Source organism: Pteropus vampyrus, unplaced genomic scaffold (genome assembly GCF_000151845.1).
Source record: "Pteropus vampyrus isolate Shadow unplaced genomic scaffold, Pvam_2.0 Scaffold31, whole genome shotgun sequence".
NCBI lineage: Eukaryota > Metazoa > Chordata > Mammalia > Chiroptera > Pteropodidae > Pteropus > Pteropus vampyrus.
The window spans coordinates 2508779-2519690 of NW_011888812.1; the positions used below are offsets into that span (position 1 = coordinate 2508779).

At 46.2% G+C, this 10912-nt stretch overlaps 1 protein-coding gene across 6 annotated transcripts in view; it reads left to right on the forward strand.

Moving 5' to 3' along the window:
* The first annotated feature begins 3559 nt into the window (after positions 1–3559).
* PRR5L (proline rich 5 like) overlaps positions 3560–10912 on the forward strand; it is an 82696-nt gene continuing 75343 nt past the window's right edge. For 2 of the 6 annotated variants that reach the window (XM_011356835.2, XM_023528687.1), the window contains exon 1: positions 3904–4037. The gene's annotated coding sequence lies outside the window, so the exon portion shown is untranslated. The other 4 variants (XM_011356836.2, XM_023528684.1, XM_023528685.1 and 1 more) reach the window with 4 other exon arrangements.

Sequence of the window (10912 nt, forward strand, 5' to 3'; positions counted from 1 at the left end):
GCAATACTGTTGATATATCCTGACTGCTCATGCAAGTTCTATATCTAGATTAGTATTTCTCATGAGTAACTACGTTAACTTATTTTATGACCGAGCACCTGAAAAGCTGTGTGTTTTAACACTGCACATTCCTATGAGGCCTACCTGTGCTCCTCACAACTTCTGTATCAGGCATTAGCAAACGATCTTTTCAGGGCCTCCGTTTTTCCATCTATAAAAAGGAGAAAACTCATGGATGCACTTCTTCGTTAGAAAACTTTTATGACGTGGTATGAGACATTGAAGTATCATGGAAGGAGGTGCAAACTGGAGATTAGACCTTCGAAACCTAAATTCGACAGACATTTATTTCATACTCATTGTAGACCAGATTCTTAAGGCATTAAATGCTATGATGCTGTAAATTGAAGTGATTTTCATTAGTATTCAGAGATGGAAGTAGTTAATCAGACCAAAAGCGGGTATAAGGGGGCAAAAGAGCACTGAGTTGGGATCATAGATCCTTGCCCCTTCCTTTCTTGTTTGTATGTAACTTTAGCCAATCACCTAACCTACCTGGAACTTAGTTTGATTAGGCTCTAGGGATAGAAACCAGCAATGGGATGTTATGGGAACAGAGGGAAAGTAGAACAGGCCTCTGGAAGAGCAGAAAGTGGATGGTGGTTTCGACCCCAACGTCTCCCCTAAGAAGGACCTCTGCTTCTCCCTGTCTTGATGCCCACTTGCCTCATTTCTTCCCAGTAGCTTCCTTTATCTCAGTAGTATTCAAATATGTGAGGCCAAGCAAATTCTGATTAAAAAACCTGTTCCCATGGAGCTGGGGAGAAAAATGGTTTGCACCTATGCCATCCTATTGCATAATTTCTAATTTCTGCTTACTCATATCGCCGGACGCTCCTAACTATGTGCCAGCATCCTTTTCTAGCTGCCTCAGTGTGGCAGGGAAATGGGTGAAGCAGGCTGGGAACAGAAGAAGGGAGCAGGGAGTGGTTACGATTGTGGCCAAACCGGGAAGCTACATGCACTGGCTAAGGGGAGAGAGCTCTAGCTAATTGCGGCTACGTGGGCCTGCAGCATCATCAGTGCCAGATTTTCCAGATTTTTCAAGGCAAGCTGAAAATCCATAATTTTGCATGAAGTTTTCTGAGTGTTACATGTTAGCAATTATTAATTTTTGAAATGTTGACAACATGAGGTTCAAACAATATACGCCTAATATATATCGAGCTGGTCCATGGGCAGCGGCCAATTTGCAGCTTCTAGAATCTAGAGTTCAGATAGAGTCATGACCTTTCAACCTTTGTTCTGGATTTTAGCTACATGGTGTGTGTGTGCGTGTGTGTGCATGTGTGTGTGTGTGTGTGTGTGTTCACATTCCTGAAATAGAATCTGATTGGCTCAGTGTACCTCTTTCGTGCCTGAGTTTGTCACAGAATTTGGCTGTGTTTGGGTCAGGTGTTTCTAAGGGCTACTCTGTCAGCAGGGACCTTGACTGGGCCAATTTCCATTTCAGAGGCTGTGGCCTTGATAAGCTATGTACCTGATATATCTACTGAAGACCTAGAATTTCCTCCTCCATGAACGAATGTTTCAATACAATGAACCTTATTGGTTTCTCCTAACACAATTCTGTTTCTTGATCAGAAAAGGCCATGTTCCATTGACATTTAGCTAGAATTTTGGTAAAAATGTGGGTGGTGACAAATATACTATATAGGTATTAATGGCCCTCAGAAGGAAGCTTTGATTTACACCAAAATGTTGGTGACTTCTTATTTTAAAAAAAAAATCTGTTTACAAATTACAAGCCCTAGAGTTAGAAGAGGCTTTAACCTCCTTAAGCCGCCCTTTCTGTCCTTGAATACTCTTTTATGGCATCTCTACCATGCTGGCATCGCCCATATTGTGAATGCTTCTCTTTACCAGGGAGTGCACTTCTTCCAAAGGGAGCCTCTTGTATCCTGGGATAGGCCTGGTGATTCTTTTTTTTTTTTTTTTAAATCGCACAGTAACCAATCCACCATAGGCAATCAATACAGCATACACTTGTGGAATGAATCCACTTACGGATTCATTCTTATGATATTTACTGAGTGCATATGATGTGCCAGGCACTGCTCTTGACCTTGGAACAATATCAGTGAACAGAACAAATCCATGTTCTTATAGAGCTGAGGTAGCCTGGAGGTAAGGTGTGGTGAGAGAGAGACAGTAATTTTTTAAAGTAATTTATGTAACATGTGACAAGTGATAGAGGCAATGAAAAAAGAAAAAGTAGAGTTGAATGAAGGGGATCCGGAGGGAGGAGTGAGTAACAATTTTAAAAATACCCAATAGGGTGGACCTCATTTTGAACAAAGACTTGATGTCAGCAGCATAAAATGTTTCCCAATCTATCTTCCTACCTCCGTGTAGAAATAGCTCCCTTTTTACCTCCCAGACCTGCAGAATAATAATAATAATAACAGCTTAACAGCTGTTGAATCCTAGCAGAGATTCTAAGCACTTTCTCTATAGGAATTCATTAAATCCTCATAACAACCTTAAAAGATAGCTACTATGTTTATCCCATTTTCATAGGAGTAAACTGAATCATAGCAAAGTTAAGTTGGCTCCTATCCTGAAACTAGTACGAGGAGCAGGTGGTACACAAACCTTGATCTTCTGACTCCAGGCTTTGGCTCTTAAGTCCTCAGCACAGCTGCCTTGAAGACTTAGCTCAAGTCCCTTCCAGAAGACTGCCCCCTCAAGCTTTTCTTTCCCAGGCACGTGCCTGGACCCAGTACCTTTCATTCTCTGTTGATTCCTAGGATGAGATCTAAAATCTCTTGATCCTGGCGTTTGTAGGAAGAATACTCTAGCTTTAGGTAATGTCACTGGACAATTGAGGCACCCAGAGCTCCGTCACCTCCTCCCCACGGAAAGCATTCTGACCAATGCCACTTACATAGGTTTTGTAAAGTTACAGTGATCAAAATACACATGAATTTTTTTTTCTCAGTTTTGACATAAAAAGACATACATACATCTTTTCTTCAGCAAAGGTCACTGTGGTTTCAGAGCCTAAGTGTGATGTGTGAGCATGCAGCATTTTTAAAGTATTTCCTGCTCAACCATAGGGTGAAATTATGCAAGCCAGTGAGTCCTGAAAACAGCTGCATCAAATTTTTAACACCTGCAAAAAAAAAAAAAGTTTTGAAAATAATTTTACATTGTTTTTAATTTGGGGATTGGTTGGTTTTCTGTTGTTTCAAACTGTGAAGGACCGTCCAATTCATTAAACCTTCAGTTGGAAATAGAATTTGGGAGCTTTAAAAGAGTTTTGCAAATCTAAGGGAGAGACTTCACTGGAATTCTATTTCCATGAACGCACTTGAAAACAACTTCTCCTGGAACGGGCCTGGGGACTGTTCCTTAAAATCACAACAAAAGTCCGGGGCTCTAGTTCTCTAGTGAGCCTAAGAATCACTCTCTTGGCTTTCTGGTGGTTTCCTTGTCGTGGGGGGTGGGGTGGGAAGGGAGGAGATCCCATCCTGGGGTGGGGGTGGGGGATTGTCTCGTCTTGGGTGAGGGAAACACAGCCAAGAGCTCCCTTGACCTGTTGCATCCTCCCGGGCTTTTCAAGCGAAAGAGTTGGATTTCCTGAAATTGTTGAACTGGATGTAAGTGCAGGCGCCCCCTTCCCCTTCTTCCCGCTCCCCAGCAGCGTGCGAGTAGCTGCTGGGGAAGGGGAGTGGGATAGGGGGAGGTGGGATGGGGTGGGGGCCGTTGGAGAGATACCGAAGCAGAAAACAGGACAGGAAAAGTGGGAGGAGGAGGAGGGGAGGGAGGAGGAGGAGGCTGTAAGACGAGAGAGGAGGGAAACGTGTCACCAGCCCGACTCCGGGAGCTCCGCCGCCGCCTCGTTTGTTGACTCGCGCTGGAGAGGACTTGAGGCTGGACCGGACCCGTGGAGGGCAGAGCTGGGAGTGAACGGAGGAGGGACAGCTGGGCAGAGCGCGGTGGCGAGAGCCATCCAGGTCGCTCGTTTCTCTCGGGTGAGAAAACTTTCTCGGGAAGACCGGAAAGTTTTTCCTGCGCGCGCGGAGTCTGGGGAGGAGGCGAGCTGCGGGTGTGCACGACGCGAGGTGACTCACTGCCGGGACCCCAAGGGGGTGAGTGGGGAAGTCCCAGGGAGGGGCTGAAGTTGTTGGCTCAGCAGTGGTACAGGATTGAGAACAAAATCGCCGGGCAAGCCGGGGACAATCCGGTGGGGCACGGGAAGCGGGGGGGTGGGGCGCAGGGGGAGAGGCTTCATGAAAGCGTCATATCTTGGGGTAACCGGCTGGGGACCCCCGCGAAGTTGAGGATTTTAGGATCGGACGCTGCCGGCAGGCGTAGAGGACCGGACTTGAGACCTCCCGGGCGGGGAGGGGTGTAGCCGCGCCCCGCGTCTGCGACTTAGGGTGGGCGAAGCCCCGCTGTAGGGTGGCATGTGGGATGCTGACGATGGTGGAACCCAGGCTGAACCAAGAGATCGAAAAAGAAAGTTTGCTTGTCTCTCTTCTTCTCCCTCCACTCGAGGGGCAAGTCTAAAGAGCTGCCCCACTCCGGCGAGGGCGATTCGGCGCCCCGAAACAGCCCATCTTTTCCTGCTGTCCTCTTTCTCCGGAGGGAGGCGTGGGAGGGGACGGCAGGGAAGGCAGCCGCTTTGTCCCGCGCGCCGCTCCGCGGGCTGGGGCGGGCTGGAGCGCAGCGGGACAGCGGGCCGGGGCGGGCGGCTCTCCGCGCCCGCGGCGTCTCCTTTCCGCTTCGTATTTCCCGCCCGCCCTCCATTTGGCAAGGCTTGTTCCTGCGCGCCTACTGTGCGCGCGGCGTGCTTATTGAACACAGGGGGCGCTCTGGAGCGCCCACCCGGGCGTCTCCGACCCTCCCCACCCCCCTCTCCCCAGCCCTTCTTCCTAAGGGAGCTGCCCCGGGTCAAACCTGATTGTGTACTTGCAAACCGTGCTTTAGGAATCAGCTCTGGGGTTCCTCCCTGGTTGTCAGTAGGGTTTTCCCCCTGTTTTACCCAGCCTCTGCCCTCAGTCACATGCCGCCGCTCTTCCCCCGCGGTGCCGGGAGCCCGCGTTTTGTTCGTCAGCAGTAAGGCGGTGAGTATTTATAGATGCCACTGCAATCTTGCGGCAGGCAAGGTTTCAATTACTGCGATGCGCCTTACAAGGCAGAGGGCTCGCGCGTCGGCTCAGTGGCACGTCTGTTGCGGGGACCCGCATGGAAAAAGCTCTGGGCTGGCGTCTCTGGGCATCTCTGCTGGGGCGGAGATCTGGGCTTGTTGCCCGGACGAGACGTGCAAATTCACATGACCCGTGCAAAGGATCAAAGCAGTCCAGGACACTGACGGTCCAGATTGCCCCCATCCCCTGCCACCCACCCACCGAAGGGTGCTCACTGATCAAGCCTCGGAGACTGCTCTTTTTGACCAAAGGGTAATCTTGACCACCGCGTGTTGCGGTCTTGACATTTCATTGGCCTACATGCTCCAAATGTCACAGTGCTGCGCTCTGGTAAATTGTTCTCGGGATGGAAGGCGCTATTATTGACAACATGAAGCGGCAAGTGGGTCAGTAGGGGAAATGGAGCTTGCAAAAACCAACTTAGCCACATTTTAAATTTAGTGCCTGGTGAGCTTCCTAGGGCGACTGAGAACCTTGCAGAGCTCCTCCATGGAACCTGGCTGCCCCGCCTTCTCTGGTTGCAGGCTTGAGCTCTAGAATTCGACCAAGGGTGCTGTGCAGAGCGTTTTCTCTAGAATGTTGCAGATTAGGGAAACAATTCTTGGCCAGTTCACATAGTTGGCTTTGGTTTTTCCAACCCCAACCGTTGTCCTTTCTGTATTTTATTGATGCTTCTAACAGCCAGAACCATTAATGGTGTAAAGAAAAAAGGCATTAGAAATAAGCTAGTTTAATTGGCTTATTTCTCAAGGGCTTTGTTTAGAGTATCTTGTTTCTCAATGAGGAGACCTCATTTCTTTCAGATCCAATGGGTCGTGGATGTATATTTATTTCAGTGGGTGAGATTTCAATAATGGTCTGTGTTTAAACATTACAAAAATGTTCCCTTTGTTTTATTTTATTATTAATTTTTGCAGAGCTAGACCAATGCAGAATTGATTTGAGACATAGAGTGTGAGCCCCTCTGAAAGTTCCCTAATATGTTTAACATTCATCATTAAAAGTTTGTTTCCTAGAGTTGCCACTCTATGTGCTTGTTAAAAGCGATGCTTACAGAAACTATTGTTTGTTAACAAGTCAGTGTGAGTTAATATCTCAGTTGCTGAAAGCTGGGAATAAAATATTTTATGGGTTTGTATGGGAGATGGTGTTAGAAGTTTGGAAACAGAGAGAGAGAGTGGTACCTTGTTTTACAAGGGAGGATTCCACTTTGGAGCCAAGAAGGAGGAGGGGAGTATAGGTGAGGCAAGGTGATGATGGGGCATCAGAGGTGAACTTGAGTTAATTCACATTTTGGTCAAGGGTTGAGATCCAAGGTTTACTTTGAAAATTGTACAGTTAAAACAAACGAGCTAACTTATGTATTTGGCAACTACTGTGAACCAGGTACAGCCGTGGTCATGTTATTTGAGTTTCCCAACAACCTGAGTAGGTAGATATTCTCCTCTGTATTTTAAGATGTGAAAATGGGGGTTCAGAGAGGTTAATTACCTTCTTGATATCACACAGCCATTAACTTAAGTCCCTTGTTCTTTCTAGTACATTTTGATATCTAACCTGGAAGGCCTTCCATGAAGAATCCAAGGTCCCAAATACTCAAGAAGGTCCTAATGGTTCACGTGGAAGTTTCTAGATTAGAAGTTGATACCAGAGCAGTGTCAACTAAAATGAGCGGACAGGACAGAACTGAAGGGACTTTCTAGATAATTCTGACAGTAGTTATTTCATGGAAGAAGGAGAGAAGCCCTGTAGATATTGTGAATGTAGAGAATTACTAGCATTGATCTGGCAGGGGATGGCTGTGACATTGCAGAGCAAGACCTGGTGATTGGCATGCCAGACGAGGTGCCCAGAGGGGAAAAGTGCATAGGAAGTACCTTCACCTCCCTCTGCATGCTTTCTGTTGTGATTCTATTAGAATCCCCAGGTTATAGTCGCTATAAATTAGGGATCCTGAGCTCATGAGACTTGTTTTTATTTTAATTGGACTTGGCCCTTTGAGGCTTTGAGGTAACATCTGCCCAATCTCTCTCTTTAAATGTTTTCTTATGCTTTGCCAGTTTATGGCCTTTGTAGATTAGCCCTTGTATTTCATTTAGAGGAGAGAGAGAGAGAGAGAGAGAGAGAGAGAGATGGGTAGGGAGAGCGGAATGAGAACATGCAAAGGTTAGTGATTACCTAAATTGGATTAAGTTCTGTCTAGCAGGGTTTAAAGAAATACTTGCTCTCTAATTACCATCAACTAGGAATTTAAATGGCCTATTAAATTTGACTTTTTTTTTTTTAACTCAGGATAGTTCCAGCTCTAACATTCTGAGATTTGAGAGGTTTTTTCCTATTCTTCAAATGTGTAAAGAACATCCCCTGCCTCTCCCTCTCCCTCTCCCTCTCCCCTCTTTTAAAAATACTACATTTCTGTAGCAGGATAATTAATGATATTATTATATACAGGCTTCATGAAGAAGCAGAAGCTCACAGCCAGGTTCAGCCAGCTCCGTCAGCCTCTGGAGAGCAAGCCAGTTAACCAAGTTCTTTATCAGAAATTTAGTGGCACCTATGTGAAGCTTTTAGGATGGAGCAGGACTTGTTCATTTTTCTCTGTAGTAGAAGGATAGACCTAGAATGAAAATCGGCCACCTTTACTCTTGTGTGAATAAAAAATGAGTCTTCTTTATTCAAGTGGGTGGCGTATGCGCTGAAAGGATGAGACTAAGGTAAGGCACGTTGAGGCTTCAAGGGTGTAAACCTTCAGACCCTGAAAGAGTGCCTCACTTGCCAAACCCCCGTCCCCACCCTGGCGTGCTCATGGGTGAACTGTGCCGAGAAGGGTTTTGGAGAGCAGTGGGACTCACCAAATGATCTCTCTCCCTCTTTTGACTGGAACCTAGGGCAAAACCTGGTTGACATCTACCCCTGCTGTTGCCTAGACAACCTATCATAATTACGTGTATAATTAAGTTTGTGTATAATCACATGTTAAATAAAAGCGTGTATGTGCCTCTCTAAGCTTTCATTCTCTTTCCCTCTCCTCAGTTTCAAGGTGTAAAGATTTCTGTCACGCACTCATCAGTGCTCTGGTTTCGCTTTAGCTGGTTGCCAAATGCCAGTAACACCTCCAGTTTCTCACTTCTCTCTTTACTGGTGACAGGACTTTCTCCCAACTTTGCTGGTTTTTTTTTTTTTTTTTTTTGACACAAGCCGAGTTCTGTGTTTTGTTGAAGGCATCTGTGTCGGCTTCTAGCTAGTTAGCTTCTAGTTAGGTTTCTAGCAAATACTAGGATTAAGGGACCACTGTGGGTTCCCTCAGCCATTTGGGAACTAGAATGTCACCTTAAGCTGCGTCTGAGAGAATACCTGAGAGAATATGTTTTTGCTTTTTTTTCCCCCAAGGACCAGGGCAAAAATCCAGCGAGGGCTGTAATGTGTCTGTATTATTCCAAACTAAGCTGCCTCAGACCCTGTCACAACCTGCTCATGACCTCAGCTTCATAAATCCTCTGTGTAAACCCTTTTGCACTTGCTGATTCTAAATACTCCTTCGAAACTGGTTCTTCATCACTCCCTAGATATCTTTTGGGGAGGCCACGTCAACTGCTGCTGCCATTTTGGAGAACTCTGCTACAGCTTGCTGGCTGCTGGAGTCCATGACTGTGGGAGCTATATGGCCGCTTTTTTGGTAAAAGAGCTGAAGGCAGAATTAATGGGCATGTATGGTAATCCTTTGTAGTGTTCAGAGATAATTTTTTAAAGGAATTTTTGACCAACAGGACAATCGATTCCTTTCAGGCCTCACAAAAGACTCCCGAATGCCTCAAAGGGTGGTATCAACTTGGCAATGAGGAGAGTTGTTGAAAGGGTTTAGGTGTTGGCCCCAACTGACATCTTGGAGACAGCACAGATCCGGGAACTAAGATCTGGAATCTGATCTCTTCTCTGCCATGGGCAAGCTGTGCGTCCAGGGGCGAGTTGCCCATTTGTTCTGGGCCCAAGTTGTCTCATCTACAAAATAATGAGATTGGCTTGCTGCTCAAGTTCCTTTCTGTTCTAAAATTCTGTGATGGCCACAGAAGCATGATCTATAGCAGCGCTTCTCAAGGTGCATATGCATCACCTTGGGATCTTGTTAAACCACAGAATCTCATTCAGTGGCTCTGGGTCGGGGCCTGAATCTCTAACAAGCTCTGAGGTGATTTTAACTCTGCTGATTCTCAGATCACAGTTTAAGGAACCATGCATAGAGTCAAGACCAGGGTGTTTTTCCCCTTGGCCCTGTTGACGTTTCTAGCTTGATAATTTGTTGTGGGGCACTGTCCTGTGTATTGCAGAATGTTTAACAGCATCCGTGACCTCTACCTACCACCAGTCTATAGCATCTTCCATCCCCACTCCCCACAGTTATGACAATCAAAAAGGTCTCCAGACATGGCTGAATGTCTCCTGCTGGGTGGGAGGGGGCAGAATCATACCTGTTTGAGAACGTGGGTCTAGCCCTGTGTTCTCAAGCATGGTTGTACATTGGAATCGCTTAGAAGATGCCTAGAAAGTACAATAGCCTGGAGTTCTTCTCTTTGAAATTCTGGAAAAGCATATGAGTCCTTGTGCTGTTTCTCATAGCTCCGAGACCAGAGGCAATTTGCTTATATGCTCCGAACCAGAAATTCTTCACTTCTAAAATCGGGGTGATAATGATGCCTACTTCCTAGGGTTGTTGGGGAGACCAGATGAGATGACTTGAGCATGAGCTTTGTCAGCCGTAAAGTGCTGTGGAGATATTAGTGGTGAACGTTATACCATTGGCCTCTGTGGTTTTATTTTATTGATTTAATTACTTTAATTACTTTGTTTATTTTTCCCAGGACAGGATTCACCTTCCCTCGGGCCTGCCTCAGTGACCTTTGTGCTGTCTTTCCTCCTCATTTCCCCCAGCCCTCACGGTTACAAGCTATGCACGCTTTTCTTCCAGTCACCCTAACGCAAGGGCCTCAAACCATCAGCCAGTGGGCTGTGCTTTGGCGTCAGATGCGTTTGGTTTGGTCTGAATCGTGTTTTTCATTTTGCCACAGTCTGCACTCAGCTCTGTCACCGGCGTAGTTTCTCTGCCTCGACTGCCCAGGCATCGAGTTTGCCATCCCTGCTTTAGGCCTTCCTGTCCTTTTCCTTAATCAGGTCCAGTTACTCTTCCCTTTTCATTTTTTTGTGACCTTGCTGGCTCATCTCGGTGTCCAGGGTAGTAGGTGCTCACCAATATTTGTTGGAATGTGATATTTTCATCCTGTCCTTGCCTGTCACAAATAAAAAAGAAAGAAAAGAAAGAAAGAAAGAAAGAAAGAAAGAAAGCAAGCAAGCAAGCAAGCAAGCAAGCAAGCAAGCAAGCAAGCATATTCTTTGAGCTTTACTTATGAAATCTTGTTTTTCCTACCCCAGATTTTCTTTCCAGTCTCCAGCATTCCCATGCTTTAGCAGAATGGACAAGAAAATGGAGAATTCTGCGTGTTTCGGTTGACCTTCCATTAGCCTTGCCTTTGAACTGGAGAAGGTGATTTAACCTTTCTGTCTAGATCTTGTCTCAATTGTTATCTTCAGTTACAGCCCATGGTGGTGTCGAGTTGCATTTATAACATTACTTCTGAGTATTTCCTGCTAGACCCTGAGCCTCTTGGGGGCAGATACTCTATTCTCCTTTGCCCCATAAGGCT